The sequence below is a fragment of the Pseudopipra pipra genome, chromosome 6 (genome assembly GCF_036250125.1).
Source record: "Pseudopipra pipra isolate bDixPip1 chromosome 6, bDixPip1.hap1, whole genome shotgun sequence".
Taxonomy (NCBI): Eukaryota; Metazoa; Chordata; class Aves; order Passeriformes; family Pipridae; genus Pseudopipra; species Pseudopipra pipra.
This window is the reverse complement of record NC_087554.1, coordinates 35,759,079-35,766,965: the sequence shown is the minus strand read 5'-3', so window position 1 is coordinate 35,766,965 and position 7,887 is coordinate 35,759,079.

Below are 7,887 nucleotides of genomic sequence, written 5' to 3'. Positions count from 1 at the left end.
AGTTTCATCAGCACTAAGCCCAAGCATGAGGCTACAGCTACAGACCATAGTGCATATATGTTTTGAAAGTTTATTTTACAATACTTGAAACTAATGCCCACTTTGTCATATGTGTCCCAGCAAGCTAGCGTATACCTCACAAAACCACAGTGCTAGTATACTGTCAGCTTCAGTTTTACAGTTGTTTTTTCTAGACCTGCTGCTAAGGAGACAATATGCATGAAAAGCTTTCTCCTACATTACCAGGGATTAGTCTGAGCTCTGGCATTCATTGTGGCAAAACTTGAACTGTTTAGGATATAGTGTTTAGTATATCACAGCCTATTAATAATATAACATATTAGGCATGAAATTGAAGTAGTTCTTGAAAGGTTAAGAAAAGTGAGGAAACTTGAAAGTACAAGTGCTGTATAAAAGGAGGTGTAAGTCAACGACTCTAACTTCTAATAAACTGTTAGGGAACACCATCATAGTTACATAGCAGCTCATCACTATAACGGAGTGTTTGCAGCAATGAAGCAATCGGTAACCACCCTCTTTGTAAATGGTGTGGCTTAGGAGGAAACAAAACTTCTGAAGAAAATGAAGTATCTCCATGTATAAAGTCCCTTCTTGGAGTATATGAAGCTATTCTCACTGTTCGAGCCAAACTTTTTTTCCATGTAATTTTGTTATTACACAGATTCTAATGAAATGATTATTAATGGATTGAAATACTTACCTTGACAAGTTATTAAGTGTAAAAAAAAAAATCTATTTTTTTGTTACACCAGTATTGTAAGTCTCAAAAAACACTGTTCTCCATACGTACCTCAGTTCTACTGAGGTTAAAAAGGCCTCTGTTTAAGAATCAGTATAAGTTGGTCCTACATAAAGAAGACATAAAATTGGAAGTATCAGTATGATTATTGGTTTTGCAGTAGTTTCCACATTGTGTAATGTGCTCTGCCCACAGATAAGGCATTGCAGTCTGATACCTGTCTCAATGAGGTAAGTGGAGTTTGCCATTCAGTGAGACTCTTTGGAGGTCAAAGCAATGGACAAAGGCATGTGTAAAGAGACATATGAAAGAAAATGTCACTTGAGTACCACATTATTCCTTCTAGGCCCTATTCTATAATCAATTTGAATAAGTTAATTGATGTAGATACAATTCAGCCTGACAGAGATGACAATCTTAATTAGGAAAAATGGTCACACTGCAGCTGGAAGTGGACTTGGAATAAAGATCTGATGTTATCAGTTGCGGAAATTGTTTCTAGCTCCTGTATATAAGGCTTATTTTTCAAACCCCCAAATATTCTGACATTTCATATCATTACAAGTAGCCCTTATAAAGGCAATACTCTGATGCCTTGTACAGGAAATACTATTATTCCTTCCTGTATGCTTTTCCATATAGAAGACAAATCTAGAACCCAACCCTCATACCTGCCCCCAGGCTTCAGTGTGTAAAATGTCTATATCAATTTAACTAACTTAAAATGTGATGTATCCCTTATATTTAGGCACCATCAGATAATTTTATGTGAGAGCCTATCACTCTTGTTTGAAATTTCTCTCTGAGAATCATTAGTACTAAAGATACTTTTTCATTTTCACTACGTAACAGTGGAAATAATTCTTTGATAACATAGTCACCTTTCACCTTTGTCATCAGGGCACTTCCTTCCTATATTCATCATATTTTTACAATAGATCTATGCAACCAAACTATTACAAAGTTTCAATGATCATATGCTCAAAAATTTCTCAATAAATGTCACTGGTGTGATATAACACCAGTTATAAAATTTAAAAAGAGCTCACAAGTTTGAGCACCACCAATAAAGCTACCGACTGGAAATTACATTACTTGGCATTTATGTAATTCTGTGTTCTACTTTAGAGGTTTACACATATCACCACTACCTCTGTGGTGGTGAAGTATGAGCACTTCACCAATTCGGAAGGATTCATGGTCATGTTGCTAAAATTCTGCTCCATTCCACTAAATGAAAAAAAAACAAATTACTCATGAGGTGTTCCTATCTAGAATTGCTAGAGAGGTAGTTGGAACATTTCCACCAGACAGTCATCATACCAGCTGCAGAGAAATCAAGGAGCAAGTACAAAAGCAGAGTGAAAAACCTTATGGTTTGCTATACTCCTAGCAGTAAGCTCTGAGAGGGTGTTAATACACATAATAACATTGATGAAGCCAAAGTATTGGGAAAATCCAGCTGTTTGTAGTTCTAGCAGAATTCTATCAAATTAGTTGGAAAAAAAAAGCAATTCACCACCTCAAAAAAAAAAAAAAAAAAGGAAACAAAATCACATTAATTTTGCTTTCAAAAAATATTTCTAAAATGCATTAAGAACTTTTGCACTATAACACAATCATAAAAGTTTAAATGCTTGATGGAATAATAATTTCTTGGGAGAGAGGTATGAAGCATATTGGAGAGCAGTAATGTGAAAAAATAACTTGCCTTATTTTTGAAGAACTGAGTCAGTTTTCACAGCCCTTTTATGCTCGGTAGTATTATATATGATGTGCACAGCTGCTGTAATAAAGATCTTCTTCCCTGGACCTTCTAGGCTGCTGAGTTTTTATCCATCATATGATAGGATTCTATTTGGTAACTGCCTCTGATAATTTTTCTTTACTAGGCTAACTTGGAGCTAACTTGAAGCTTGGATTTCAGAACATGGAATGGAGACTTCTCTTTCTTTTCTTTGTTTGTTCTTGGACCTTAGGAATTACCAAACACATCTAGGTTTGAACTATACAGTTAAATTAGTAGCCTGTTGTGCCTCTCACTATTTCCACTACTTTAGGTTATGCCAATTTTGATTAAAATGAATTATAAACCTTCAAATTCATGAGGACTTCGAAGAATATAAAGACATGAAAAAGTATGCTAAAAGGCCATATAAACTGGTTTACTCTTTCACTCTTTGAGAGAAAAATATCTTATTGTGAAATTCAAGAGTTTTCAAAAGTGACCTAATATTTGAGGTCTTTTGGACTTGTAAATAACTCTTTTAATGATAGAACAATTTAAATGTTTTCATGGCTCTATTGAAAATATGATATATTCAGAGACAACTTTTGAAATAGACTGTCATAAAAGAGTTTAGACAAGCTGAAGACCAGGACATTGCATGTGGCTTAGGCTAGGTGTAATGGGTCTAAGAACCTTTTAAAAAAATAGAGCTTCTTAAGCTTTGATAACAAAGCAAAACAGGAGTTCCTAGAGTTTTATAAAGCCCTAGAAATCCAGTTGTCTTTGGATGCTGCCCTGCTTTCTTTTGAACCATATCAGCCCAAAGCTGCTATTATGAATTCCAAGTCTGAACACCTTAGAAATTTCTGCTACAGCCACCAGCCACTTGGATAGTCTGAAGAGGAGATGTGTTTCCTGTTATAAATACTGGCTAGCATCTGATGCATTTATCCAGAAAGTGAAAGGGTTGAATTCACTGTTTTCCCCCTCATCCTTGAGGAGGCTCAATGAATATCAAACTGCAAGAATTGTCAGACAGTCACCAGGAGATTTCACTGAAGGTGTGCCACAACAGTAATAGAGGCAATGTCATTCAAGAAATATCATTCCTTGAAAAGCTAAAACTCTGCTAGCTTCCATCTTCAGAACCACTAGACAACAACATTCTTTCACCTCCCTCATCCTCTCCATAATCACAATTTTTTTTAAATTTGTGCTTTGAAAAAATATTTTCCCACCAAGAGGAAGCCTACTAGTGATTAAGATATTCAAAAAAATATGGACCTAAACTCTTAATTTCACTACTAATAAAGTAGTCCTCTTGTCCACTTCATGAGTATGTGCATATATGTTTTTTATATAAGAGATTACTACGAACATTGCTATCCCACTACATTCTCTAAGACTCTATGGTCAGGAGCATATTTCAAGGCAACAGTAGTGCCTTGCTGTAAATCTAGTAGCCTGCTTAATGCAGGCTCATTCCCTAAAGCACACTTGAAATTTTTTGCAATTGAATTTTGCACATCTCTAGATTAACACCCCTTATGACTTCCCCTGGGAAGTTTTCCCTCAAGCCTTTTAGTCAGTCATTTTTCATGACACCTGATCTAAACTTTCCTTGTCATTTTCATTTAATTCCTTCAAATTTTATAGCTTGTTCTCTCATTGACAACTTGATAATACAAAAGAAAGTTAACAGATGTTCTCACTAAACAATTAAAAGTGAATGCAGGTTCAATGATGGAAAAAAGAAGAAATTATCTGTTTCATTATTTGCATGCATGAATAATTCCCAAGCGCCAAACAGAGCGAACTCCCATTAAGTTATGTATGTGAACTGATAACCTCTGGGTCCCAGATAAATACCAGAAAATCCTTCAGAGGTACATGCATGCATTTGGGAAAATGAGAAAACAAACTTAATCCAAATAATACAAAGCCTGTCTTCTCAGAATATTTTCCATTGTGCACATGCAATTTCTGGACATTTGCCTATGATTGTAAGGTTCCAAATATCTCCATAGCCACATATAACTTTATGTCTCTCCCATGTGTAAAGGGTCAGCTAGTCACAAGTCACACAAGTCACAAGTTTCAGAGTTAACATAAGGAAACATCTTTGCTGGCTCATGTTTATACCCAAGAACAAAAGCGCTGGGTTTTCCGTGAGCCACTTTTCAGAGTCTTAGGATCTAGTTTGAAATGGTTGAAGCATGCTCTTTGTTTTTGGAAATACCATTAAACTTATTATGTTTAATGCCTTTGAGATCACACTAGACATCATCTACATCTTCAGACACTCTTCACAAATCCAGCCTTTAGGCTGGTCTTTCACTATTCTGGTTTTGATGAAAAAACCAAATTAAAGTTCCTCTTCCTCAGGCATCTAGTCCTCCCTCTTCTCATCTGAAGTTTATAGCCTGTCCCATCCTACAGTAAAGCTGTTTAAAAATATCATTTCCAAAATGACTGGAAATTTAAAAATTACTAAACAAAAAATTCAAACACAGTAGATTAGAAAGCTTTTTTTTTGGTATGGATTGTTTCAGTGCACAGTTTACCCTCAGACAACGTTAGCATCACAGGTGAAGTAACAAGCTGCAGCACACATGGCAGGAATTTTATTGAGGAGAGATTCTTTATTCATTGCTTATTCATTAGTTTTCCACTTGTAAAAGAGGTAAAAATATCTTCACCATATCCAAGAGAAGTTCCATAACTATTCTGTAATTATGAGATTCCTAATAATGTGATTTCATTCTTTATTTTGTCCAAAAAAAGTTATAGGAGGTAGACCTTTCACTATCTGTGGTATTTTTTAAATGTTTCTTTCTTTGTGCATTTTAGTCACTTCTTGTTTTCTATTCAAAAGGGGCCTAATCCAAGCCAATAGATATGAAGAAAATTACTCTGATGAGCTTTGGAATATCACCTTAGAAATTATGTAGCATGATTTTCTTGAGCCATAATTAGTTGTCCTTTCTAGTGAGCTCTTTCAGAGTTTTTTACACCCCTTTTCAAAGATTATTAACCAATTATATGATCCCTTCTAAATACAGCATAGTACATAGCCCTCACAGGCATTTTTTCATTGCATGCCTCTGAGAGGTCAGACACTTAATGATAACCTTTCAACATCAGTGAAAATAAATGCAGAATGTACCTCATCAAGTACTGAATCACAAAATTACATATTTGTTGAGGTTGGAAGGGAACTCTTGAAAACATCTAGTGCAATCCCACTGTTCAAGCAGGGTCAATTAAAGCAAGATGCCTTTGCTGAATTAATGAGATTCCTGTTTGCTCAATTCTTCAGTCTGTTGATGGCCCTCTGAATGGTAGCACACCCATCTAGTATATTATAACTGTTCCTCCAGGTTTTGTATCAAACCCAGTCAGGATAAGCCCTTCCCCATCAGCCAGGTCATTAATGATGTTAAATAGTACTAGTGCCAGTATTTGATCCCTGGGGTATACTGTTAGTGACTGACCTCCAAATGGACTTTACACCACGATCACAACTCTTTTGGGCCCAGCTGTTCAGTTTTCAATCCATCTCACAGATCACTTATCCACACTTTATTAACTTTCCTTTGAGGATATTATGGGTGAGAGTGTCAAAAGCTTTGTTAAAGTCCAGTTAAACAGAATCCACTCCTCTCCCCTCAGGTATCAAGCTAGTAGTCTTGTCATAGTAGGAGGCTATCAGATTGGACAAACATATTTTCTCCTTCATAGAGCTGTGATGACTTCCCCAATCACTTTCTTTTCCCCCACAGAAAAGGAGGAGAGTGGAGGGCGGGAGGGTGGAGCCAGGCTCTTCTTGGTGGTGCCAAGTAATAGAATGAGAGGCTGAAACTGATGCACAGGAAGTCCTACCTGAATTTGAGGGAGAACTTCTTTATTCTGTGAGTGACGATGCATTGTAATAGATTGCCCAGAGAAGTTGTAGAGTCTCCCTAACTGGAGATATTCAAGAACTGTCTGGACAGAATCCTGTGTAATGTGCTCTAGGATGACCCTTCTTGAGCAGGGAGATTGGTCCAGCTGACCCACTGTGGTCCTTTGCCCTTCTCTGATTCTACGGTGTGTCTGAAAATGGCTTTCAGGATTAATTACTCCATGACCTTCCCAGGGATTGAGGTGAAGCTGACCTGCTTGTAGTTTTCTAGATCCTTCTGCTTGAAGATTGGAGTCATAATTGTTCTTCTTCTGTCTTTTAGGAACATTTCCCAGTTCCCATGACCTTTCAAAAATAATTTAAAGTGGCCCTGCAAAGGCATTGTCCAGATTCCTTATCAATGTAGGTGCATTACATGCGCTTTCTCTGGTTTGCTGATCCTCCTCCACTGAGGGGAAGTCTGCTTTGCTCTAGACATTTCATGTGGTCTCAGGGATTTGGGATTTCTGATCTTACCCGTAAGACTGAGATAAAGGCATCGAGAAGCTAAGCCTTTTTTGCATTCTTTGTCACAGAGCCTCTGCCCCATTCATCACACACACACATTTTGTTTCCTAGTCTTCCTTTTTCTGTTTACGTACTTACGTAATCATTTCTTGTTGCCCTTCACATCCCTTGCCAGATTAAAGTGCAGTTGGTCTTTGGCTTTCCTTACTTTCCTTTCCTTACTTTCCTTTCCTTTTCCTTAATCAGCTCTCACCCTTGTCTCTAGGATCATGTCCTATGGGATTCTTTCAAGAACCTCTCTCGCAAGTTCACAGAATATTTGAGGAGAGAAGAAAGCTCTGGAGGTCATCTTGTTCCAAATCCCTGATCAAGCAAAGTCACCTACATTCAGTTGTCAAGGACCATGCCTGGATGACTTTGAATGTTTCCAAGGAAGGAAGCTCCACAAACTCACTAGGCAGCCTGTACCTATGCTCACTTACTCTCACAGTAAAGAAGTGTTTCCTGATGTTTAGACAACCTCCTGTGTTGCAGTTTGTACCCGGTGCCTCTTGTCCTGTAACTGAGCCCCACTGAGAAGAGCCTGGTTCTTATTCACACCCTCCCTTCAGGTGTTTATAGACATTTCTGAGGTGCCCCCTCCAATCCTCCTCCAGGCTGAACCATACCAGCTCTCAGTCTATCTCTGAAAGGTGCACCAGGCCCATATTCACCTCTATAACCCTTCATTGGACTCTCTCCAGCAGCTCAATTTCTCTCTGGTACTGAGTAGTCGAGCACTGGCCACAGATGAGAAGTGGGGAAGGATCACCTCTCTTTACTTGCTGGCAAAACTGCTAATAAAGCCAAGGATATCTTGGCATACTTTGTCATGAGGGCATATGGCTGGCTCCTGCTTAACTTGTTTTCACCGAGGTCTTTTTCTACAAAGCTCCTTTCCAGCCAGTCGGCCCCAGTAGGCACTGTTACATGAGGTTATTCCTCCCT